General features: G+C 47.3%; 5 non-coding genes and 3 pseudogenes across 5 annotated transcripts; all 8 read right to left on the minus strand.

The window, feature by feature from the left end:
- Positions 1-79: 79 nt before the first annotated feature.
- On the minus strand, positions 80-203 carry TRNAL-CAA (transfer RNA leucine (anticodon CAA)). The gene is made up of 2 exons: positions 166-203; positions 80-125 (listed from the first exon to the last, which is right to left on the minus strand). It is a non-coding gene; the product is annotated as a tRNA-Leu (tRNA).
- A 199-nt stretch (positions 204-402) lies between these two features.
- On the minus strand, positions 403-1,748 carry LOC146193714 (uncharacterized; annotated as a pseudogene).
- Positions 1,749-4,104: 2,356 nt separating this feature from the next.
- On the minus strand, positions 4,105-5,347 carry LOC146193715 (uncharacterized; annotated as a pseudogene).
- Positions 5,348-10,699: 5,352 nt separating this feature from the next.
- Positions 10,700-10,823, minus strand: TRNAL-CAA (transfer RNA leucine (anticodon CAA)). Its single transcript has 2 exons — positions 10,786-10,823; positions 10,700-10,745 (listed from the first exon to the last, which is right to left on the minus strand). It is a non-coding gene; the product is annotated as a tRNA-Leu (tRNA).
- A 68-nt stretch (positions 10,824-10,891) lies between these two features.
- On the minus strand, positions 10,892-11,015 carry TRNAL-CAA (transfer RNA leucine (anticodon CAA)). The gene is made up of 2 exons: positions 10,978-11,015; positions 10,892-10,937 (listed from the first exon to the last, which is right to left on the minus strand). It is a non-coding gene; the product is annotated as a tRNA-Leu (tRNA).
- Positions 11,016-11,275: 260 nt separating this feature from the next.
- TRNAL-CAA (transfer RNA leucine (anticodon CAA)) lies at positions 11,276-11,399 on the minus strand. The gene is made up of 2 exons: positions 11,362-11,399; positions 11,276-11,321 (listed from the first exon to the last, which is right to left on the minus strand). It is a non-coding gene; the product is annotated as a tRNA-Leu (tRNA).
- Positions 11,400-15,526: 4,127 nt separating this feature from the next.
- Positions 15,527-25,224, minus strand: LOC146193719 (uncharacterized; annotated as a pseudogene).
- TRNAL-CAA (transfer RNA leucine (anticodon CAA)) lies at positions 23,301-23,421 on the minus strand. The gene is made up of 2 exons: positions 23,384-23,421; positions 23,301-23,346 (listed from the first exon to the last, which is right to left on the minus strand). It is a non-coding gene; the product is annotated as a tRNA-Leu (tRNA).
- Positions 25,225-25,689: the final 465 nt, after the last annotated feature.

The following is a 25,689-nucleotide window of genomic DNA, read 5'->3' on the forward strand; positions in this document are numbered from 1 at the left end:
GCCATCCTGACACTGCCACCAGAGAGATTTCAAGTGAAGCACCGTACTGCATGCGCGAACTATACGAAGGAAAAAAATGTGTCAGAAGTGGGATTCGAACCCACGCCCACATCCGTGGACCAGAAATCTCGTTTAGCCCACATACTAGTAGGCAAGGCATTTAACCTTGAGTCTGGCGCCTTAGACCACTCGGCCATCCTGACACTGCCACCAGAAAGATTTCAAGTGAAGCACCGTACTGCATGCGCGAACTATACGAAGGAAAAAAAAATGTGTCTGAAGTGGGATTCGAACCCACGCCCACATCCGTGGACCAGAAATCTCGTTTAGCTCACATACTAGTAGGCAAGGCATTTAACCTTGAGTCTGGCGCATTAGACCACTCGGCCATCCTGATTTTTTTTTTATTTACCTGGTTATTGAGACAAATGAAATACATTGTAATAAAAAAAAACACTTCAGCCTGCTTTGGCTGAAGTGATACATTAAAATCTCCTGAACTGGGTCAGTTCATCCAAAACATTCAGCCATGAAGGTGGCTCAACCTGCGCCCGATAAACTTCACGTACATAGCACACACTTTCAACAAAGTTTTCTCTGACCGACAGCACATTGACATCTGCATTCCTGACTGCCATTCGTGTCTTCTATAAACTATGGAGGCCGAGCAGCATTATCATGTCGTAGGGAATACCTGTGTGATCATTGTCTGTTGGTAGATAGCGTATTCCTATAGGTGTTATGGGCAAATCCTTTTTTATGGTACGTTGGAGAATATCCCAATAAAATACCGGGTCCGAGCATTCAATGAACACGTGCTCGATGTTTTCAGGCTTTTTACATAATAAACAGTTTGTGGTCCAGGGTACAAATATTCCTTTGTCAGCTAGCCAGGTCTTAACGGGAAGCGTGCTAGTGTGCAGTTTGAAAAAGAACGACTTCGTACTTGCTTTGATCGGCATCTTTTTAACTCCTTGTAAAACATCTTGCCCTCGGCCTCCATTGTTTATCATTCGGTACAAGGGAACTGGCATCATGACATCTATTAAGTCACTATACAATTTTTTCTTGTTCACCAGACTTAGATATTCTATCGAGAATCGAACCTTCAGTATATAGACAGAGTCAACAATCTCCTTTAAATATCCCTTCAACCCGCATATTGGCAACCCTGCAGTAGACACAATAAAATCTGGAAGAGCATTTGCTAGGCGCACTTGCATCATTGAACGTAAGAAGGTCTCACTTTGATCCCTGAAAAACATAAAACGGGAGACGAGTTGCCGAACAAACAAATGTGAGAGACCGACACCACCATCTCGAACTGATCGAAATAAATTGGTTCGTTTTGTCCTTTCCCAGTTGGACGCCCAGATGAATACAGCAAACACTCTGTGCATTTTTTGCACATATACGCCTGACATAGAAAGAAACTGCAAAACATACCACAATTTGGAGATGAGAAAAATATTGCAAACGTATGCCCTCGCAAACATGGATAATTCTCTACCTTGAAATGCCCCTGCTTTCTCCTTCACTTCGGGCATCACGTCATTCCAGTAATCGGCGCTCCTGTTATAATATTGCAGTGGCACTCCCAAGTACTTCGACGGAACGGTTGTCCACTGGAGGTTGGCAAAAGACCTCGGCGCAATTTCCCAATTTCCGTGCCAGAAGCCGACACTTTTGTCCCAGTTAATCTCAGCGCCTGTCTGTTTCCAAAATTTTTTGGCAACGAAAATTGCTTCTTGAACACTTTTTCGGTCGCTACAAAACACCGCAATATCATCCGCATAGGCAAGGACTTTCACCTGGGACGACTCAATACGAACACCGTTAATTAGTTCGGAGTTGATCAGTTTAAGACAAAATGGCTCCAGGTACAGAGCGAAAAGTAAAGGAGAGAGTGGGCAACCTTGTCTTACAGAAGACCGCACGGGGACAGTTTCGCTTAAGCTTTTGTTAACAATGATTGGAAAGGTGCAATTGTCATAAACCATTTTTAGACCATGAAGAATGACACATCCTACATTTGCATGTTCGAGCACGCTGTACAGAACTTCATGCGATACCCGATCGAATGCCTTTGCCAGGTCCAGTTGGATCATTGCTACTCGCCCAGCAAAGTCATCACAACATTCCAGAATACTGCGCGCAACATGAACATTTGTGCATATACTGCGCCCTTTTATTCCGCAGGTTTGGTGCGGTCCAACGAGTTGCATGATCACACTTTGCAGGCGCTTGGCCAGAACCTTCATGAATATCTTGTAGTCGGTATTGGTCAGCGTAATCGGGCGATAAGACCCTACCGACTGCAGTTTCCTTTGGTCATCCGTTTTGGGGATTAGCACTACGTGACCAGTACGAAAAGACAGCGGCATTTGTTTTTCTTTGTAGGCTTCCGTGATCACCGCATGTAAAGCTGGGCTAATTTCATCTCGAAAAGTCTTATAAAAAGCGGCCCCGAGGCCGTCGGGCCCTGGCGTCTCCCCAAGGACTAGCTCGTCAATTGCGCTTTCAACTTCACCAATGCTGATGGGTTGTTCTAGGCGAGCAACAGTGGGCTCATCTAATCTGGGCACTAGCAATAAAAATTCATCACGCAGTTCGCACCTCGTTCTTTTATTCCCTACCAGTTCTGTATAATATTCCACAAAGGCCTGCTCAATTTCCTTCTTGTCGCTGGTAATCTCATTGTGGTACCGAATCTGCCGGATTTCTTTCTGAGTTGCATACCGCCTTTCATCGCACAACGCACGTTTGTTCGGTGCTTCACCTGCCCAAACTTTTCGGCCCGCGCTCTTATCACTGCCGCTCTGTACTTGTCTGTCTCCAGAGCTTCTAGCTGGTTCATTATTTCTCGGATTTTGTTTATGTACATGCCAGGCGCTGCTGTTTCCATACACATAATGAAATCCAAATTGCACTGCAATTCTTTCTCCATTTTTTGACATCTTTGATGAAGTATTGTTCCTCGTTCTATCGCAATCACCTTGACGTCGTTCTTAAATGATTCCCACTTTGCTGCGTAGCTCCATGAGCGAGTCGAGGGCATTTTAGCTATCTCTTCTTTAATTCGCACAATGAATTCTTCATCCTCTAGAAGTTTTACGTTAAGCTTCCAGAGGTCCCAACTAAACCGTGACTTTTTGGGCTTGTTACCAAACGTAACCATAACAAGACTGTGATCGCTGAACGAGAGGTGCTTTAGATCGTATTTTTCACATGCTGTGACAATTTGCAAGCTGGCGTACACTCTGTCTAGTCTCGCATTACTGCCGCGTTGGAAATGCGTAAAACCGGGATGTAAGCCTTGGGACAGTACCCTGCCAAGGTCTTCCATATTATAGCCTTGAATTAGTGAGTTCAGCAACCGAGCGCTCTGATCGCGGATCGGGGACTTGGGTACTCGATCTTCTGTTAAGCAGACACAGTTGAAGTCACCCATAATAATAACACTTTTCGCACAATTTAAGAACACTTCAACCTTCTCAAAAAAACAACACGCTCAGTCTGATTGTTAGGTGCATACACACATATAACACGCCAAGCACTACCAGACAGTACAAAGTCAACAACCAGTAACCGGCCTTCTTCGGATGCTACGACATTTTTCTCCACAATGCCCAGACTGTTTCTCACAAATAAGGCGCAACCACCCGACCTTCCAACAGCATGACATATACACACATTGTATCGCGACCGAAAATTGGCAACCATTCGATCTGTATGTTCCTCACTCTCAATTTTGGTTTCTTGCACAGCGATAATGTCCAAATCATTTTCTAAGAAAATTCGGCTGACTTCACGCTGACGCTTGAACGCTGCCAGCCCCCTGACATTCAACGTCGCTATGCGCAATGGTATATGCATTATTATTCCCTTATCTCTGGAGGAACACACAAATCGTGCAGTGCTCACCTCAGGGCACCATGTCGCGGCAGCGGTTTCCGTGCTCAGCGGATTAACACTTGTGTCCACGCTGTGCCAGCCTTTACTAGAGGCTCGACGCGCTTCTTCTGGGTCGTCCTCCATGCGTAGTCAAGTGTCGCGCAAGTTGCTCCGGCATCCGAAAAGGACAAAGTTACCACAGAAGCAGCGCTATTTCGGCGTCGCTTCTGCTGTTCTTCTATCAGGCGGAATAGTTGGCCTTGGTTTAAATGGCGCTCGCCGCGTCGGTGTCGCTTTGGTGGGCGGCTCCCCCGCTGCTGCACCGTCACTTGGCTGGTCGCCTTGTACCGCTTGAAGATGAGAGCGTTTTGTGGCCGAAACAGTGGTGTCTTCCATGGTTGCATCTTTTACATTTTGTGCGGTGCTTGGTTCGTTCTTTGAGGTATCCTCCAATTCGACAGTAAGCGTCTTCTCTTGATTTTTCTTCTCCTCCTGTTCGAGTTGAGGCAGTTCATGCTGCGGGGCTGTCGTCGCCACTGTGTCCTCACCGCTTGAAGGTTGCAGGTCTTTTGCAGCAGCAGATGGCAACACCCCTGCTTCATTTGACGCTTCCTCAGCCTCCACCTCATCCATGACATGTTCAGCCAGCTCAGTTCCTTGCCGGGCCCGTCATGCTGGCGTACGTGGGAACACACTCGCTCTCATCATGCCCAAATCGCCGACAACGCGAGCACCTAGGCACTCGACAGTCGCGACGAATGTGGCCTTTCCCTTGACATCGCAGGCAAAGGGGGGGGGGGGGCCTCCCTGCGACTACTAAAAGAGCTGGCTCACCTGCGATACGGATTTGGTGGGGAATGTCTTCAGCCGTGACACCTTTGTTCAGTTTCAGGCTCAACATCCTTGTTGTGGACCCCTTTTCGGTGACGCCCTGAACACGCCACCTCTCTTTCGACGTTTCCGTCACTTCACCATATGGTCGGAAGGCCACCCGCACATCTTCGTCAGTCACATTATGGAGAACCCAGTGCACCTTGACTCGTACTTCCTGCTTGTTGGGGTCGATAATGATGCACCGACGTTCCTTGACGGTAATGCTTTCAGCCGCGAGCACTTTCTGCATGGCCTCTGAACTTCTAAACGTAACCGCCCACACGTGACTCATTTGGAATGCTCCCAGGGCTACAACCTCAGGGAGCAATACCAAACGGGCGAGGGCATCCCTGTAGTCCTCGACCCTATACGGCCGCGCCCGAACGTCGCCGTGCAAAAATACTGTGTTCAAAACGATACCACCTGTAGGTAGGTGGGGCAGCATTACTTCGTATTCCCCGTTATCATGGACAGTAATCCTGTTTCCGCGGCTCGGCTGAGCCGCTAACGCCGCTCCAACGGAGCTCATGATAGCACGTCCGTCACGCTCGGTGGCCGGAAGTGGAATCCACTCGGCCATCCTGACACTGCCACCACAGAGATTTCAAGTGAAGCACCGTACTGCATGCGCGAACTATACGAAGGAAAAAAATGTGTCAGAAGTGGGATTCGAACCCACGCCCACATCCGTGGACCAGAAATCTCGTTTAGCCCACATACTAGTAGGCAAGGCATTTAACCTTGAGTCTGGCGCCTTAGACCACTCGGCCATCCTTTTTTTTTTTTTCTTTATTGTCTGACTTTGACACAAATACACCGCACTGGAACTCAGAACAACATGAACAAAGGAATAATATATGTACACAAAACTAGTTCGCGTTGCCTAACCCCCACTGAGGGGCAGGCATTGTCATGTTAAAATTCCTTGAGCACCGTCAAAGGTTCCAGCTTTGACAGCCACTCAGGAGCACATGGTTGCAATTTAAGCACTTCGAGCCATCGCTGCACACTTTCGCGGAAATACATGCGGGCTGGCCGTGCATCTGGATCGCAGTGATAACCAGCCATTCGTGCGCGCCATATACTGTGGAGGCACATTAACATAACCTGGTCTAACGGCATATCATCATGTTTATCCAATGGTAAATACCTAATGCCATGGGAATCAAGTGGCAACTGCTTTTTTATTGTCCTTTGCAGAACATCCCACAAATATACCCCCTCCCAGCAATGCAAAAATACGTGATCTATTGTCTCTGGCTGTTTGCAGATGAGACATCGGGCCCCCCACGGTAGGAACATACCCTTTTCCTCCATAAATGATTTTACACACAAAGTACCGGTATGTAGCATAAAGAAAAACGTTTTAGCTCCCGTAGCAACTTGCATTTTCTTTACGCGTTTTAATACATTACTTCCTGTGCCTCCATAGTATAAAGCTCGGTACAAGGACACCGGGAACACCATTTCACAGACATCCTTGTATAACGTTCTCCTGCTAACATTACTTAAATACTCTTTCGAAAAACGTGCGCTTACGAATTTCACGCTCACAACAATTTCCCTAAAGAATCCAAAAACAGAGCCCGGCATACATTGAGTATAAACTACGAAATCAGGCAACGCTCGACCAAGTCTTTGTTGACACACTGTGCGCAGGAATGGATCACTGGCATCCCTAAAAAACATAAACCGGTTGACAATCTGTCGCACAAACAAATGACCCAGACCAAGCCCCCCATGCTTCACCTGCCGGAACAAATTTGTCCGACTGCACCTCTCCCAACTCGAGGCCCAAACAAACACCGCAAAAACTCGATGCAATTTTTGCACATTTACACGGGAGCAATGCAACACTTGCATTACATACCATAACTTACTAATTAAAAACAGGTTGCAAACTGCGGCTCTTCCAAATATTGATAATTGAGCGCTTTTCCATTTCTCCGCTTTTTCACGGGTTTCTCTGACCTGCTCTAGCCAGTATGGCTCGCTTTCCTTGTAGAATTCCAAGGGCACACCCAAGTACTTTGCAGGCGTTGTAACCCACGACACATTAGCGAAAGTGTCGGGGGTCAGCTGCCATTCTCCGTGCCAAAATCCCAGGCACTTACCCCAGTTAACTTTACTCCCTGTGACTTTGCTAAAATGTTTTACCACATCCACTGCCCTCTTTATACTCTGCTTATTCACACAAAAAACCGCAACGTCGTCTGCGTAAGCCAGCAATTTGACTTCTGACTCCTGCAGTCGAAAACCATCAATGTCATTGTTTTGTAGGATGCTTAAACACAATGTTTCAATATAAATGCCGAACAAAAGAGGGCTGAGGGGGCAACCTTGGCGCACCGAACGTCGTAGTTGATGGGGGCCCCCAGTGACTTATTGACAATTAATCTCGTAGTGCAGTTACGGTACGCCAAGGCCACTCCCTCTCGAATAACAGAGCCGAAATTAACATAGTCTAATATACTGAACAGAATAGTATGTGCCACACAATCAAAAGCTTTCTCCAAGTCCAACTGCAGTAACGCAACACATGCATGAGTTGCATCGCAGCATTCAAGCACACTTCGCGCTTTGTGAATGTTCTGAAAGATAGATCGCCCTTTGATACCGCACGTTTGGTGAGGGCCCACTAGTTCGCATATAACCGTTTGTAATCTGCCAGCAAGTACCTTCATATAAATCTTGTAATCAACGTTTGTCAGAGCTATGGGCCTGTAAGACGACAACTGCCTAAGCTTATCTGGTTGGTCAGTTTTCGGAATAAGTACTGTGTGCGACGATCCGAAAGACGCAGGCAGTGCCTTCAGTTCATACGCATCATTAAATAAGGCACACAACAAAGGAGATAGCTGTCTCTTGAACGCTTTATAAAAAACCGCACTCAGGCCATCAGGCCCGGGTGATTTCCCTGGGTTTAAATTTTCTATTGCCTGCTGCACTTCTTGCTCGCTTATTGGCCGCTCCAGTCTTTCTTTTTGTTCTTCATCAATTTTTGGCATTGCGTCAAGAAAGGATTCTTTAAAACGGTCCAAATTAACCTCTCGGGACGAAAATAGCTCTTCATAATACTCCCGGAAAGCTTTCGCGATTCCTTCGTTATCGGTTTCTGTGCGTCCTGCCCAATCTACCTCTGCCACGTGATTTCGCCTTGCATTTGCTTTTTCTATTCCCAACGATCTTTTTGTCGGCGTCTCATCCATGGCCAATTTTTCCGCTCTCGCACGCACCAGTGCTCCGCGATAACGGTCTTCGTCATTCAGTTGAAGTCTTTGCTTTATTTTTCTAACGTCGTCCATGTATAACCCTGGCGTGTTACACTCCAGGGCTAACAATTTATCTAGCAAAGATCTTAAATGCATGTCATTTTGTTTTTCTTGAAACCGTATGCAGCTGGCTTTTTCTATAGCTTTGATTTTAATTTGTTGCTTACAGAGTTCCCATTCTTGACCCAGTTCGTGGGTGTCCTCCTGACAAATCTTACCAATTTCTTCTTCTACTAGTCTCGTGAATTGCTCGTCATTCAGCAGTTTATTATTTAACTTCCACAATTCCCAATTAAAACCGCTACCTCCCTTTCTTGTTCCAATTGTACACTGAACCATGCAGTGATCTGAGTACGTTACCGCCAAAACATAATACTCCTGGCATTTTGGGGCCAGTTCTGCGGACACATAAATCCTGTCAAGGCGGGCGTGGCTAGCACCCTGAAAATGAGTATACTGAACCCGTCGCTCGCTCGTGAGACACTCTGCAACGTCTTCCAGTGCAAACTCGTCAATCAAGCGCGAAAGTACCTCTGTGCTACGATCCCTAAATGTACGATGGCTAGTTTTGTCACCGGAGCTCAGTACACAATTGAAATCTCCCAGAAAGACAAGTTGCTTATCCGTGTTTAAATACCCTTCAACAAAATCAAACAAAGCAGCCCTCTCCTCAACTATAGTAGGTGCATATATACAAACAGCACGCCACTCAGCCGAGCAAAAACTAAAATCGAAGACCACACCCCGACCCGACTGAAAAGAAGCATGCGACTGCACTACAAGACCCGGCAACTTCTTCACAAACAGGACGCATCCAGCAGAAGTACCGACTGCATGGCTGACAACTGCGTAAAACCGCGACGTGAAACGTTGCACCATGCCCTCGGGCTCTTGTTCACCCTCGACTTTTGTCTCTTGAACTCCAAGTATATCGATGTCATTTTCATTTAAAAGGCGCAGGACTTGGCTCTGCTTCCTTTTCGCTGCTAGACCTCTCACGTTAAGGGTCGCAATCTTTAGTGACAGTTCATAAGCCATTTTCTTAGAGTGAAAAGAGGCCAAGAGCATGGTGCTTACCTCTCACGTCTAGCATGGCGCTAGACGCTTTCGTTGACACCAGAGCCATGAGGTTGGACTGGCAGACCTTGTGACAGGGGCGGCTTTTCGGCAGCTCTCCTGTCCGTCGAGACATTTGGTCTTGGTTTGAAGGTCGCCCTCCTCCCTATTGGCGTTTTTATCGGCGGCTCGTCGTTGCTAGCTGCCTCTGCCTTGCTTAACTCACTTGTGCTCTCGTCGTGGGCACGCTTCGCAGGGCCTTGGACGTTGGTCGCTCGGCCGCTGCTCTTTTCAAGGGTTTCCTGTCGGCCCGCAGACTCCGGAAGTTCAGTTTTTGAGCTCTCGGCATCGCTCACCCTTTCTTCCTCTGACGGTCCGTTGTTCGGTAGCGTGACTTCCTTGTCTGGCCTACTGATTATCTCGTCACCGCCCCCCGGGGGCACTAACATGCCTGTAGTTGCTGTTAGCTTTTCAGCTTCTCCGACCCCCTTTGCGGCCTCTTCTGTCTCTGCGACATCCATTTGGAGCTCCGTCATGTCCGCCCTCGCTGTCGGTGCAGTGGCCACTGCATACGTCCGTACGCAATCTTCCTCGGAGTGGCCAAAACGCTTACATGTCGAACACCGCGGAATTTTACATTCCCGGCGCACATGACCGGTCCCGCAGCAGCGCAGGCACTGCATTGGCCGCCCAGGCACCACAACAAGGGCCAACTCCCCTGCAACTCTTATCTGATGAGGTAGGTCGTCTATCTTCATCCCTGGCTTCAACTTCAGGAGTACGGCTCTCGTTGTTGAGCCCTTTTCGTGAACGCCCTGGACGCGCCACCGCTCACGGGTAAATTCGGTCACCTCACCGAAAGCCCCAAAAGCAGTTCTGATATCCTCATCCGCCACGCCATGCAACATCCAGTGGAGCCGAAGCTTCACCTGTTGATCCTCCGGGTCAATGATGATACACCGTCGGCCTTTCACTAGAAGCTCCTTGAAGGCTAGCAGCCGCTTGGTTGCTTCAGAGCTGCTCAAGGTCACCGCCCAGACATGGTTTATTTGGTAGGCCCCCAAGGCCACCACGTCTGGGAGCGTACCAGTCTTGGCCAGGGCGTCCCGGAAATCTTCAACCCTGAAGGGTCGCACTCGTACGTCGCCGTGCAAAAAAACTGTGTTGAAAACAACACGTCCGGTGGGCAGATGCGGCAAAATGAGCTGATATTCCTTATCATCGTTTGCGTTAAGCCTGTTACCGCGGCCAGCCTGGGCCGCAATCGCCGCTCCGCCGGAGCTCATGATTCACCGTCCGTACACGCAGGTGGCCGGAAGTAGAATGACCACTCGGCCATCCTGACACTGCCACCAGAGAGATTTCAAGTGAAGCACCGTACTGCATGCGCGAACTATACGAAGGAAAAAATGTGCCTGAAGTGGGATACGAACCCACGCCCACATCCGTGGACCAGAAATCTCGTTTAGCCCACATACATGTAGGCAAGGCATTTAACCTTGAGTCTGGCGCCTTAGACCACTCGGCCATCCTGACACTGCCACCAAAGAGATTTCAAGTGAAGCACCGTACTGCATGCGCGAACTATACGAAGGAAAAAAATGTGTCTGAAGTGGGATTCGAACCCACGCCCACATCCGTGGACCAGAAATCTCGTTTAGCCCATATACTAGTAGGCAAGGCATTTAACCTTGAGTCTGGCGCCTTAGACCACTCGGCCATCCTGACACTGCCACCAGAGAGATTTCAAGTGAAGCACCGTACTGCATGCGCGAACTATACGAAGGAAAAAAATGTGTCAGAAGTGGGATTCGAACCCACGCCCACATCCGTGGACCAGAAATCTCGTTTAGCCCACATACTAGTAGGCAAGGCATTTAACCTTGAGTCTGGCGCCTTAGACCACTCGGCCATCCTGACACTGCCACCAGAGAGATTTCAAGTGAAGCACCGTACTGCATGCGCGAACTATACGAAGGAAAAAAATGTGTCTGAAGTGGCATTCGAACCCACGCCCACATCCGTGGACCAGAAATCTCGTTTAGCCCACATACTAGTAGGCAAGGCATTTAACCTTGAGTCTGGCGCCTTAGACCACTCGGCCATCCTGACACTGCCACCAGAGAGATTTCAAGTGAAGCACCATACTGCATGCGCGAACTATACGAAGGAAAAAAATGTGTCAGAAGTGGGATTCGAACCCACGCCCACATCCGTGGACCAGAAATCTCGTTTAGCCCACATACTAGTAGGCAAGGCATTTAACCTTGAGTCTGGCGCCTTAGACCACTCGGCCATCCTGACACTGCCACCAGAGAGATTTCAAGTGAAGCACCGTACTGCATGCGCGAACTATACGAAGGAAAAAAATGTGTCTGAAGTGGCATTCGAACCCACGCCCACATCCGTGGACCAGAAATCTCGTTTAGCCCACATACTAGTCGACAAGGCATTTAACCTTGAGTCTGGCGCCTTAGACCACTCGGCCATTCTGACTTTTTTTTCTTTATTACCAATTTTCAACAACACAGCATACACTCTCAATACACAAAAACAAAGCAAAACAAAATGAATGCTAAAAGCCCTAGGCAAGTTCTGCCTAAAGCGCTAGATTTGAAAGGGCTTTACTGAAGCCAGCTGGTCTAGTACAGGTAGCCATTCCAGATAACTATCTTGTGCACGCAGAATTTCTCTCAGATATACCACGCTCTTGATGAAGTAGTGTCGAGCGGGGTGTACAACGGTGCGCTCATGCCTGACATCCATACGCGTTTTCCATACGTTATGCATACATAGTAGCATCAGCAAGTCACTCGGCACTCCTTCAGGATCGGCGCATGGCAGATGTCGAATTCCGAATGGCGTTATTGGCAATTCCTTTTTAAGGTTCGCTTCAAGATGTCCCAGAGGAAAACTGAGTCATGGCACTCCAAGAAGATGTGTTCAATGGTCTCGGGTTTCCTGCAAATAATACAGATAATAGACCAAGGTACAAAGAGCCCTTTGTGTTGCAGCCATGGTTTGACTGGAAGAGTGCCGGAAAGCAATTGAAAAAAGAATGATTTTGCTCTAGCTATGACAGGCGTACGTTTTACCCTTTTCAAAACGTCACGTTCATACCCTACATTATACACAGTGCGGTACACTGGCGCTGCCAAAAACACATCACGCAGATCATTATACAACTTCTTCCGCGGCACAATTCACAGATATTCAGTTGAGAACCTTGCCTTAAGGATGCGAAAAGATAAAACAACTTCCCGCAAAAAGGGGCTTAATGCCACCGGTTTTGAAAAAGCAGACATGACGTAATCAGAAAGTGACTCGCGTAATCTCACTTGGATTACAGCCCTTAGAAAGGTGTCACTTTGCTCACGCAGAAAGGAAAATCTAGTCACAATTTGCCTGAGAAACAGATGCGTCAACCCAAGGCCCCCATTCTGAATTGCGTGAAACAGATTGCGCCAGTTCGTGTGTTCCCATGTGGATGCCCATATAAACGTTGCAAATACACGGTGAAGTTTCTGTACAGACGCTCTCGTCATCGATAAAGCTTGAAGAACATAAAATATCTTGGCAACCAAAAATACGTTACACACAGCAGCTCTAGAGAACATGGAAAAGTTGTGTCCTCCCCACTTGTTCGTTTGATTTTTAACTCGCTGCGTTTCTTCCTCCCAGTACTCTTTAGTGTTCTTATGCTGATCAAGTGGTACACCAAGGTATTTTCCCGGTGGTATCGTCCATCTGATGTTACAAAAGCGTTCCGGTGCGTGTTCCCAGTCTTCATACCAAAAACCTAAACATTTAGTCCAGATTAATTGCACTGCCAGTAGCCTTGCGGTACTCCACAGCTTCTTTGGCAACTTCGTTTACGCTGTCTTGGTCCGCACAAAACACAGCGATGTCGTCGGCGCAGGCTAGGACCTTAACTCCAACATTGAAAAATGTGTACCCTGTAATAACTTTGCTGGAGAGAAGCCTTAAACAGAAAGGTTCCAAGTATAAGGCAAAGAGAAGGGGCGACAATGGACAGCCTTGTCGAACAGAGGATAGCCCCGGTATGGATTCACTCAATTTATTGTTTGACTAATTTTGCAACGTAGTCGTTGTAAACTTTTTAAAACCATTTGTGATTACACCCCGACATTTACATGCTCCAAAAGTGCAAACACTATATCATGCCCAACTCGATCAAAGGCCTTGTGCAGGTCTAGTTGTAACATTGCTACGCGATCTTGCATGAACCCCCTCCCCCCCCCCCCCCCCACCGCAACAATCAAATACGCTTCTCGGCACGTGAGTATTGGTGAATATAGTCCTGCCTCTAATTCCGCACGTCTGATAAGGTCCTACAAGGGTTGTAATGGCATTCTGCAATCTTCTGGCAAGGACCTTCACGTATACTTTATAGTCCACATTTGTTATTCTTATTGGCCGGTAGTTTTCGACAAGAGCAATCTAGCCGCATCCTCGGTTTTCGTAATCAGTACTACATGGGACTTGCGGAAAGATGGTGGGACAAAGTCTTTCTCATAACATTCAGTTATCACCCTTACTAAACACACAGCTATTTCTACCTTGAATAACTTATACAAGGCTGCTCCAAGCACGTCAGGTCCAGGTGACTTATGAAGACTTACTTCTTCTATGGCACTTTCAATTTTCGAGGTTCTTATCGGTTTTTCAGCATTTGCTTGACGTCATCATCCAACCTGGGCATGAGTGGTAAAAAGCTCTTGGCAAAGCAATCAAGGTCCTTTGGCTTCTTGCTACGCAAGTCTCTGTAAAATTCGAAAAAGGCTCGTTCTACTAGTGCCTTTACACTAGTAACTTCATTTTGGTAATAAATTTTGTTAATCTCTTTGTTCACCGCGTGCCGCTTCTCATCACTGAGAACCCGCTTAGTGGGCGTTTCCCCACACCACAGCCTCTCGGCCCGCGCCCTTATCATAGCGCCGCGATAGTTGTCTTCATCGATCACTCCCAGTTTGTTCTTTGTTTCTTTTATTTCTTCTTTAAATTTTCCCGAATCGATGCTTTCTACACTTAGCATATAGTCTAGTTCGCCACGCAGATATTTTTCGCGTTCTCTTTCCTTAAACCGCAAGACACATCCTCAGCTGTTTATTGCGGCTACTTTAATGTCACACTTAAACAATTCCCAAGCTTGCACAAAGTCACACACATTGCCCAGTAATAGGTTTGTAATACGTTCTACTTGATTAACAAATGTTTCATCATCTAATATTTTTTCATTAAACTTCCACAGTTCCCAATTGAATTTGGTGGTTTTCTCCTTTCTGCCAAATGTGACCATAACTAAAGAATGGTCGCTAAAGCTGACATGCTCACACTTGTAACTGAAACAGATTGGGATAGTCGCCACAGGTACGTAAATGCGATCAAATCTAGCATGCGAATTACCTTGAAAGTGCGTATAATTCGCTTGGCCTTCAGGTATGAGCACATTGCCAACGTCGTCTAACTCTATCTCAGTAACTATTCTCAAAAGTAACTCTGCGCTAGTGTCATGCACAACATTTTTGGTTGACTTATCCTCTGAGCTGCATACACAATTGAGGTCACAAAGCAATAATATACGGCTCTCACAAGACAGGTACGATTCGACGTATTCAAGAAAGCACTCACGTTCGGCACGCTTATTCGGAGCATAAACACACACTGCTCTCCATGGAGTTTCGTCAAAGAGAAAATCACACACTACTAATCTACCCGATCCACATGTTATCACTGCTTCAACTTGGCTGATAGCCCTGCGGATTAAAATAATGCATCCGGCAGATTTTTGAACCGCATGGCTTGCACATACGTTGCATCTGCTGCGAAAAACTTCGACCATTCGATCTGTTTGCTCTTCACTTTCAATTTTTGTTTCTTGTACTGCAAGTAAGTCGATATGATTATCTAGCAGTAGCCTATTTAACTGCTGTTGCCGTCTGCGCGCTGAGAGGCCCCTCATATTAAGCGTTGCGACGCGTAGGCAAGTTTGAAAAGAACGAGCCATTTTAAAGAAAGAAGACGACGATCATTCTACTCACACTTATAATGCAGAGCAACATAGTAAAACAACAAACGTTCCGTGTCGTGAAGCGATGCCAGTTGCAGTATACAGTACAGGACTCAAACGGTCTTTAGTCCCGATCACTGACCGGGACATCACAGCAGCTTTGCGAAACTCGCCCCCGCTAAGGCGGAGGCGTTGATGACGAAGTCTTCCGGTCTGGAGGGACGTTTGGCCTTGAGCTCGGACGACGGACCAGGTTGGCCTTCGTCGGTGGCTCCCCGTTGCCGTTCGCATTCCTGCCAGCTTCACACTCGTTGACTGCCTCAAGTGCCGGCTTTGCAGGCATGCTGTAAGCCGCGGCCATGTCAACGTCTCCAGGTTCGCTCGTGGAAGCCTCCTGTGAACTTACTGGCGTGTTTAAGGCAAGAGGTTAGTCTCCCTTCGCCTCTCCCTCAATTGTTGCGCCCGCAGCAATTGGCGGTGCTTCTACAGTTCCATCTGGAAGCTCCTCTGCCGCCGCGGCTTTTTCTAGGGGCGTTTCCTCGCACTTGGTCTCTTCAGAGCCTTCCAGCGTCGTTTCCACGGCATCGACTGCATCCATCAAGTGGTCTGCCACATCACCTTTCCGAGCCGGGCCCGCAACATTCGCGTATATACGCACACAGTGGGTCTCCTCGTATCCAAAGCGGCGACACAACCCGCAACGTGGAACGCGGCACTCTCGGCGTATATGCCCAGTTCCGCGACAGCGGAGGCACAGCGGGACCCTGTCCGGGACGTAGACAAGAGCAACGTCCTCAGAAACACGTAGTTGGTGCGGCAAATCCTCAACGGTGACGCCTGCGTGTAGCTTCAGCGTTAGGGAGCTAGTCGTGGACGCCTTGTCCACGCAGCCATTCACCCGCCACTTGTCTCTGGTTAGATCCGTTACTTTTCCGAACGGAGACAGGGCCACTCGCACGTCTTCCGTAAAACACGTTGTTGGGCTAGTTGGTGCATTGCATGAAGTAAGACTAACCGGCCAAGAAGACGCACACAGGAAAAATCGACACAGAAAGAAAGAGGCTGGACTTTCCACACTAATACCTGATGAATTCTGAAAGGCTGTAACCCCATTAAAATCAATACACTCACGTACGGCCTCAAACAGTTCTGCATGCGGGATGGAATAAAATAAATCTTGAACATCAATGGAGAACATGAACCCCATGTCCTTCTGCTCTTTTAAATAGGCGGTCACATCTGTCGCATTCTTGGTAGCGAAGGGATCATTAGTAATAAGTTTGTTTAACTTTACAAGAAGAAATCGGCTAATTTGCTGTTGCCATGAGCCGCGCTCGCTGACAATACATCTGAAAGGCATTTCGGGTTTGTGCGTTTTAACAAAAAAAAAAATATCTCCAGGTGACCCTTTTTACATTTGCTAATGCCGTTCGCCAACCTGGTGAGCTGCAAGTCTTTGCACATGTCTACCGCTTTTGTCTTCACTCTGCAGGCTTGTCTGCTCACCTGAACAAAGTTCTTTGATACCGCTAAGGAGGCCTTATTGTCGTAGGTTGAAGCTGTCATCACCTGTAGGTTGAAGCTGGTGATGACAGCTTCAACCTACGACAATAAGGCCTCCTTAGCGGTATCAAAGAACTTTGTTCAGGTGAGCAGACAAGCCTGCAGAGTGAAGACAAAGGCGGTAGACATGTGCAAGGACTTGCAGCTCACCAAGTTAGCGAATGGCATTAGCAAATGTAAAAAGGGTCACCTGGAGATATTTTTTTCCGTTAAAACGCACAAACCCGAAATGCCTTTCAGATGTATTGTCAGCGAGCGCGGCTCATGGCGACAGCAAATTAGCCGATTTCTTCTTGTAAAGTTAAACAAACTTATTACTAATGATCCCTTCGCTACCAAGAATGCGACAGATGTGACCGCCTATTTAAAAGAGCAGAAGGGCATCGGGTTCATGTTCTCCATTGATGTTCAAGATTTATTTTATTCCGTCCCGCATGCAGAACTGTTTGAGGCCGTACGTGAGTGTATTGATTTTAATGGGGTTACAGCCTTTCAGAATTCGTCAGATATTAGTGTGGAAAGTCCAGCCTCTTTCTTTCTGTGTCGATTTTTCCTGCGTGCGTCTTCTTGGCAGGTTAGTCTTACTTCATGCTCGCACGTCTTCGTCGCGCGCGCCGTGTAACAACCAGTACGGTTTCAGACGTACGGCCTAATTGCACGGGTCAATCACGACACACCGACGTTCCTACACGTCGAAAGCTGGAGCCTGCAGAATCTTCTTTTTTCCTTCTTCATCTTTGAAGGTTACCGCCCACAGGTGGTTCATCTGATAAGCCCAAACGTCGACAACTTCCGGCAGCAATGAAATACGTTCGAGGGCATCTCGAAAATGTTCCACACGATAAGGCCTCGCTGAGACATCTCCATGCAAAAAAAAAACGGTGTGTAAAACAGTCGAACCTGATGGCAGATATGGCAGAACCATTTGGTAGTAGTTGGCAGCGTTGCTCATACTCCTGATACCGCGGCCCAAACGCTGAATCCGCTCCTTGGGAGCCCATCAAGCACACGTCCGTCACGCTCGGTGGCCCGAAGTGGAATCCTACTCGGCCATCCTGACATTGTTCTAGCCAGATTTTAGTTGCTGCACTACACTGCGTTCTCGAAGTACGGCAAAAATAAACGTGTCAGAAGCGGAATTCGAACCACCGCCCACATCCGTGGACCAGAAGCCTCGGTTAGTTTGCATAGCGAGCAAAGTAATAAACCTTGAGTCTGCCGCCTTAGACACTCGGCCATCCTGACTTTTTTTTTTTCTTTATTACCGACTTGGTAACTACAAAGGACGATGAAAACTCGCATGGAATTAAAAACACAAGTCACTTTCTGACAGGTTTCTTGTGATAGAATGGATTAGGTGACATGAGCTTGTCCAAGACAGGCAGCCATTCCGGGGGTTCAGATTGCCCTCCGAAAACATCACGCGTGTACATTACACTTTCAACAAAATACTGATGGGCTGGGTGCACGACAACATGCTCATGGCGAACATCCATCCGCGTTCTCCATACGCTGTGCATACACAAGACCATTAATAAATCACTGGGCACTTCTCCTGGCTGGGCGCATTGAAGGTAGCGTATGCCAAACGGCGTTATTGGTAAGTCCTTTTTAATAGTACGCTGTAGCACGTCCCACAAAAAAACCGCATCGTGACAATCAAGGAAGATATGCTCTATGGATTCCAGCTTTTTGCAAATTAAACAGACAGCAGACCAAGGCACAAAAAGGCCTTTACTTTCCAGCCATGGCTTCACCGGAAGAGTGCCAGTATGCAATTGAAAAAAGAAAGATTTAGCGGACGATCTGATGGGCATTCTTTTCACTCTTTTCAACACGTCCCGCTCCGGACCCAAAGCATATACAGCGCGATAAAGAGCACAGGTAAAAAGGTTTCCAATAAATCTTTGTACAGCCGTTCTCACGTAACAGTACACATATACTCATTTGAAAATCGCGCCTTCACTATTTGGAAGGACGCGACAACTTCGCGAAGAAAAGCACTTAGAGCCATTGTCCCTGTAAACATACTTGAAACTACATATTCCTGCAGTGAATCACGCAATCGCACTTGGATTACCGTTCTAAGAAAAACATCGCTTTCTTCGAGCAAAAAAAAGAACCTTGTTACAATTTGCTTTAAGTATAAATGTGACAAGCCCAGTCCACCGTTATGCACCGCATGAAAAAGATTGCATCGACTGGTACGCTCCCATGTTGAAGCCCACACAAACGTGGCAAATACCCTATGCAGTTTTTGAACAGAGATTCTTGACATAGATTAACACTTGCAGCATGTAAAAAATTTTTGCAACTAGGAACATATTGCAAACGGTAGCTCTTGCGAACATAAAAAAGTTATGTCCTCCCCATTTGTTTGTTTGGGTTTTCACTTGCTCAACTTCACCGGCCCAATATTCCTTGCTTTCACGGTAATGCTTTAGTGGCACAGCAAGATAATTGCCTGGCGTTATTCTCCATTGCATACTGGAGAACAGTTCAGGCGCGTATTGCCAGTTTCCGTGCCAAAATCCTAAACACTTCGCCCAACTAATTTCACTTCCACTTGCAGTGCAAAAAGAAGTGGCTTTTTTTACAACTTCCTGCACGCTCTCATGGTCAGTACAAAAAACCGCAATATCGTCCGCGTATGCCAAAACCCAAACTTCACTTTGAAAAAATCTATAACCGCGTATGTTTGGCCTTGTAAGCAATCATAGACAGAAAGGCTCCAGATAAAGCGCAAACAAAAGGGGATACAGAGGACAGCCCTGCCTTACTCGCGACTGAACAGGTATACGATCGGTTAAATGCTTATTCACGACCAGTCTCGCTGAACAGCACTCGTAAACCATTTTCACGCCCTTTGTAATCACGGAACCAGCATTGACATACTCTAAAACAGAGAACAAAATTTCATGTACCATTTTATCAAATGCTTTGTGGAGGTCTAATTGCATCATGGCTACGTGGTCATGCATCGCGTCACAACATTCTAGTACACTCCTTGCTGCGTGTATGTTAGTAAAAATGGTCCTTCCTTTTATACCGCATGTCTGATGTGGGCCTACAAGAGAAGTAATTACACGTTGGAGTCGTCACCCTAATACTTTCATGTAAATTTTATAGTCAACATTCGTTAGACTTATAGGACGGTAAGACGCTACAGACTGATGCTTAACATGGTCATCTATTTTCGGGATTAGTACAACGTGTGACATTCGAAAAGACGAAGGAGGTACGTTCTTTTCGTAGCATTCACTAATAACTATTTCCAGTAAAACAGCCATTTCAGTTGGAAAGGCCTTGTATATGGCAGCACCAAGACCATCTGGTCCGGGTGACTTTTTGGAATTTAATTCCCCGATAACGGCCTCAATTTCCTCGGAAGTAATACTTGCTTCAAGTGTCTGCGCCACTTCATCTTCTGCTCTTGGCATCAGCGACAGAAAGTCTTTTCTGAAGCGTTCAATGTCCGGTGTTTTCAGGTAAAACAATTCCCTGTAAAATTCTACAAACGCCCGTTCAATCGTTTTTTTTTTTTTCGAGGTAACTAGGTTCTGATAGCAGATTTCATTTATTTCTTTTGACACTGCGTACCTTTTTTCATCACTAAGTGCCCGTTTCGTGGGCGTCTCTCCGAGCCACAATTTCTCGCTGCGTGCCCTTATCACCGCACCGCGATACTACTCTTCATCTATCACCTCAAGTTTGGTTTTTATCTTTTTTATATCATGGGCAAACAAGCCAGGCTTAACGCTCTCCATGCTAAGCATGTATTCAAGTGTGCTACAAAGTTCTTTTTCTTGTTCTCTTTCTTTACGTCGGAGAGTGCATGCTCGGTCAATAGCAGCTATCTTTATATCGCACTTAAACTGCTCCCATGCTTGTATCAAATTAGAGTCATTTTGTAACATATGCGTAATATATTCTTTAACTTTAGTGGTAAACTCTTCATCCAGCAGCAGTTTTTCAATAAATTTCCATAGCTCCCAATTGAACTTTGTTGCCTTACTTTTCATACCTAGAGTAATCATTACAAGGGAGTGGTCACTAAAGCTCATGGGAAGTGTTTGATATTCCGAGCACAAGGGCACACAATCAATGGGAACATATATTCGGTCCAACCTTGCATGACAGCTACCTTGAAAGTGCGTGAACTTTGCTTGGCCTTCATGCGTCATTATACAGCCAGCATCTTCGAGCTCTGCCTCATTAACATTGTCAATAAGTAACTCTGCACTCTTGTCACGAAGGACACGGTCTGTTGTTTTATCTTCCGGTCTACAGACACAGTTGAAGTCTCCAAGCAGCAGAACACGCCTCTCATGCATTAGGAAGGATTTCATATAGTGAAAAAATCCTTCGCGCTCAAACGTTCTAGTCGGCGCATAAACGCAGATCGCTCTCCAGTCCAATCCAGAAAAATCGAAATCACATATCAATAACCGCGTCCACTTCACACGAGAACACACTGTACACACTCTATGCAATTTCGGATGAAAATGACACCCCCCCCCCCCCCCGATCTTCCAACAGCATGACAAACGCAAACACTATATCTAGAACGATATATTTCAGCCATTTCATCTGTTTGTTGTTCGTTTTCTATTTTGCTCTCTTGAACTGCTAGCACATCAATTTCATTTTCCAGCAGAAGGCGGTTCAGCTGCTGTTGTCTCCGACGCGTTGACAGCCCCCTCACATTTAGCGTGGCTACGCGCAAGCTAGTGGATGAATAGGTCGCCATCTCAAGAAATTATAAATCGCGAAACATTTCACTCACATCTCTTCTGCAGAAAGACAGCATTGCAGTTTAACTGTTGCATGGGATTACCTTCCTTTTTGGCGAGTCTGTCCGTCGTTCCAAGCGCTGCTCCCGATCATGGACCGGGCTTATGACGTGTCGACCGAAAAGGGCACCCCCGCTATGGCGGAGGCACAGGTGACACAGTTCTCCGGTCTGGGGGCACGTTCGGCCTTGGCTTGAAGGACGACCGGCGAAGGGGGGCCGCCTTCAGTGGAGGCTGACCGTTCCCCGCTCCTCCTTGTGTTGATTCCTCGTTGACACTGTCTTCGTGCACACGCTTCACAGGCAAGGTAGAAGCAACTGGCATCTCAGCTTCAGTGTCTCCCTGTTCCTCACTGTGTTGCGTAGGCGAAGCTGGGCTTGCAGCACTGGGATTGCCGTTTTCTTTCGAGCGTATCTCAGTCCCAGCAACATTCGACAACGGAGCTATCAAATCTGACTCACAGTGTTCTTTGAGGTCAGGGGTCTTCTCAGAGGATTGCTCCTTCTGTTCTGCCTCCTCAGTGATTCCACTGCTCGCTTCCTCGGCGTCCGCTGCGTCCATCAAGTGCTCGCCTGCCACTTCACTCGGCACGGGGCCTGCAACGTTGGCATACGTGCGCACACACTGTGACTCGTCATGGCCGAAGCGACGACACAGCCAGCAGCGCGGCACACGACAATCACGCCGTATATGACCTTTCCCGCGGCACCGGAGGCAAAGCGGGGCTCTACCTTGGACGTGGGCGAGTGCGACGCCCTCGGCGACCCGAAGCTGATGCGGCAGGTCCTCAATGGTCACGCCCACTTTTAGCTTCAGCGTGACCGTTCGTGTCGTTGAAGCCTTGTGGACACACCCTTCCACTTTCCACTTGTCTCTTGAAATTTCAGTCACTTTTCCAAAAGCCGCCAACGCTGCTCGCACATCATCGTCTTGCACGCCGTGAAGCAGCCAGAAAAGCTTCAACCTGATGCCTTGGTTACTGGGGTCAATGACCACGCAGCGGTGTTCCTTCACTTCAATAGCTTGGGCTTGCAAAATCTTCGCTTTCGCATCTTCACCTCTAAACGTTACCGCCCACACGTGATTCATTTGATATGCCCCGAGGGCAACCACTTCCGGCAGCAGTGAAAGACGAGCGAGGGAGTCTCGAAAGTGCTCCACCCGGTACGGCCTGGCTTTTATGTCGCCATGCAAAAAAACAGTGTGCAAAACACTCGAACCTGTAGGCAGATGCGGTAGAACCAGTTCATAATCCTTGGTAGGCATTTCCGTGCTCCTGATACCACGGCCCAGCTGGGCCACTGAATCCGCTCCTTGGGAGCCCATGATAATCACGTCCGTCACACTCGGTGGCCGGAAGTGGAAACTCGGCCATCCTGACATTGTTCTAGCCAGATTTTAGTTGCTGCACTACACTGCGTTCTCGACGTACGGCAAAAATAAACGTGTCAGAGGCGGGATTCGAACCCATGCCCACATACGTGGACCAGAAGCCGCGGTTAGTTTGCATAGCGAGTAAGGTACTAAACCTTGAGTCTGGCATCTTAGACCTCTCGGCCATCCTGACATTGTTCTAGCCAGATTTTAGTTGCTGCACTACACTGCGTTCTCGAAATACGGCAAAAATAAACGTGTCAGAAGTGGGATTCGAACCCACGCCCACATCCGTGGACCAGAAGCCTCGGTTAGTTCGCATAGCGAGTAAGGTACTAAACCTTGAGTCTGGCGTCTTTGACCTCTCGGCCATCCTGACATTGTTCTAGCCAGATTTTAGTTGCTGCACTACACTGCGTTCTCGAAGTACGGCAAAAATAAACGTGTCAGAAGTGGGATTCGAACCCACGCCCACATCCGTGGACCAGAAGCCTCGGTTAGTTCGCATAGCGAGTAAGGTACTAAACCTTGAGTCTGGCGCCTTAGACCACTTGGCCATCCTGACATTGTTCTAGCCAGATTTTAGTTGCTGCACTACACTGCGTTCTCGAAGTACGGCAAAACTAAACGTGCCAGAAGTGGGATTCGAACCCACGCCCACATCCGTGGACCAGAAGCCTCGGTTAGTTCGCATAGCGAGTAAGGTACTAAACCTAGAGTCTGGCGCCTTGGACCACTTTTTTTTTCTTTATTGCCGGGCTCCGACAACCAACTCAGTAGATCACGATACACTATATACAAACACAAGCAAGACGTGGAACAAAAAGGAAACGCTGTCAGTCTTATACTGACATTGTCACTAAACATTCCTTTAGCCCTGCCAAGGGTTCCAGCCTTGGCAGCCACTGCGGCACACACTCAAGTGTCTTCTGCACCTCAACGAAGCGGGAAATGCTCTCCCGAAAATACAACCTTGCAGGCCTCGCATCAGGATCACAATAGAAGCCGGCCATGCGGGAGCGCCATACATAATGGAGGCCAGCCAACATTACGAGATCGAAAGGAAAACCATCTTCGTTATCTATCGCCAAATATCTGATCCCGTGTGGATCTAGAGGGAAATCTTTTTTCACTGTTCTCTGCAGAACATCCCAGAAATACACTCCTTCCCAGCAGTGAAGAAAAACATGATCTATAGTTTAAAGTAGCTTGCAGATTAGACAGTTAGTTCCCCATGGCAAGAAAAAACCTCGTTGTTCAAGTAATGTTTTTACTGGAAGTGTTTCAGTATGAAGTTTAAAAAAAAGGACTTCATGCCTGGTGTCACCTGCATTTTCTTCACCCGTTTTAACACATTCTGGCCCGGCCCTCCACTGTGCAATGCTCTGTACATCGGTACAGGAAACATGCTGTCGCACACATCTTTGTACAGTGTTTTTCTTTTCACCGCAGACAAATAATCGTTAGAAAATCGTACTGTCAAGAAACATACGCTCATCACCACTTCCTTGAAAAAGCCCTTAATTGGCACTGGCATTTCATTCGTGCCGATCACAAAGTTTGGCAACGCCCGTCTTAATTTCATTTGGCACACCGTTCGTAAGAAAGAGTCTTTTGTGTCCCGGAAAAACAGAAACCTGTTAATAAGCTGTCGCACAAAGAGGTGCGCCAGACCAAGACCGCCGTCCTCCACCTTTCTGAACAAATTTGTTCGGCTGCACCTTTCCCACTGCGATGCCCAAATAAAGGTGGCAAACACTCTGTGCAGCTTTTGCACATTTAGCCGCGAGCAATGCAAAACCTGCATTAGATACCATAATTTGCTTATAAAAAAAAGATTACACACAGTTGCCTTGGCAAAAAACGAGAGAGGAACCCCCTTCCATCTGTCTGCTTTCTCACGTATTTCATGCTCCTAGCTTCTCCAGAGGTCATCATTGCTTTCGTAGAATTGCAGAGGGACACCCAGGTACTTCACTGGGGTCTTCACCCACGTTACGCCTGCAAACGTGTCTGGGGTTGACGCCCATTCTCCATGCCAAAATCCCAGGCATTCTTCCCAATTGATCAAACTCCCTGCGATGTCCCGAAAACATTTTACCTCTTGGACCACTGCTGTAATACTTTCTTTATCAATACAACACACTGCGACGTCATCGCCATATGCTAAGAGCTTAACTTCGGCAGCTTGGAGTCGAAAACCGTGAACAGAATCATTTTTAATAACAGTCAAGCATAGTGATTCGATGTACAGACAAAATAAAAGTGGGCTGAGGGGGCAGCCTTGGCGTACCGCACGCTGCACGGCAATGGGGGCCCCCAGTGACTTGTTTACAATAAGCCGCGTTGAGCAACTCCTGTACGCCATGGCCACACCCTCTCTGATAACCGAACTGAAATTAATATGGTCAAGAATGGCGAACAGGATAACATGTTATACACAGTCAAAGGCCTTCTCTAGGTCGAGCTGCAAAACCGCGACGCCAGATTGCATGACATCACAGCACTCAAGCACGCACCGCATCTTGTGTATGTTGCTTACTATAGACCTTCCCTTGATTCCACATGTCTGGTGGCACCCTACTATGTCCTTAATCACTGTCTGGAGCCTAGTTGCTAAGACTTTCATTAATATTTTATAGTCAACATTAGTTAAAGAGATGGGCCTGCAACTCGTTACAAGGCGCAGTCTTTCTGTATCGTCAGTTTTTGGTATGAGAACAGTATGTGATGTACTATATGGCGGTGGTAATTCTTTCAGTTGGTATGCCTCATTGAATACAGCTGTAAGCACTGCAGACAACTTATCTTTGAAAAACTTGTAGAACGCGGC

Source organism: Amblyomma maculatum, chromosome 4 (genome assembly GCF_055883805.1).
Source record: "Amblyomma maculatum isolate TAMU_Amacu chromosome 4, ASM5588380v1, whole genome shotgun sequence".
Taxonomy (NCBI): Eukaryota; Metazoa; Arthropoda; class Arachnida; order Ixodida; family Ixodidae; genus Amblyomma; species Amblyomma maculatum.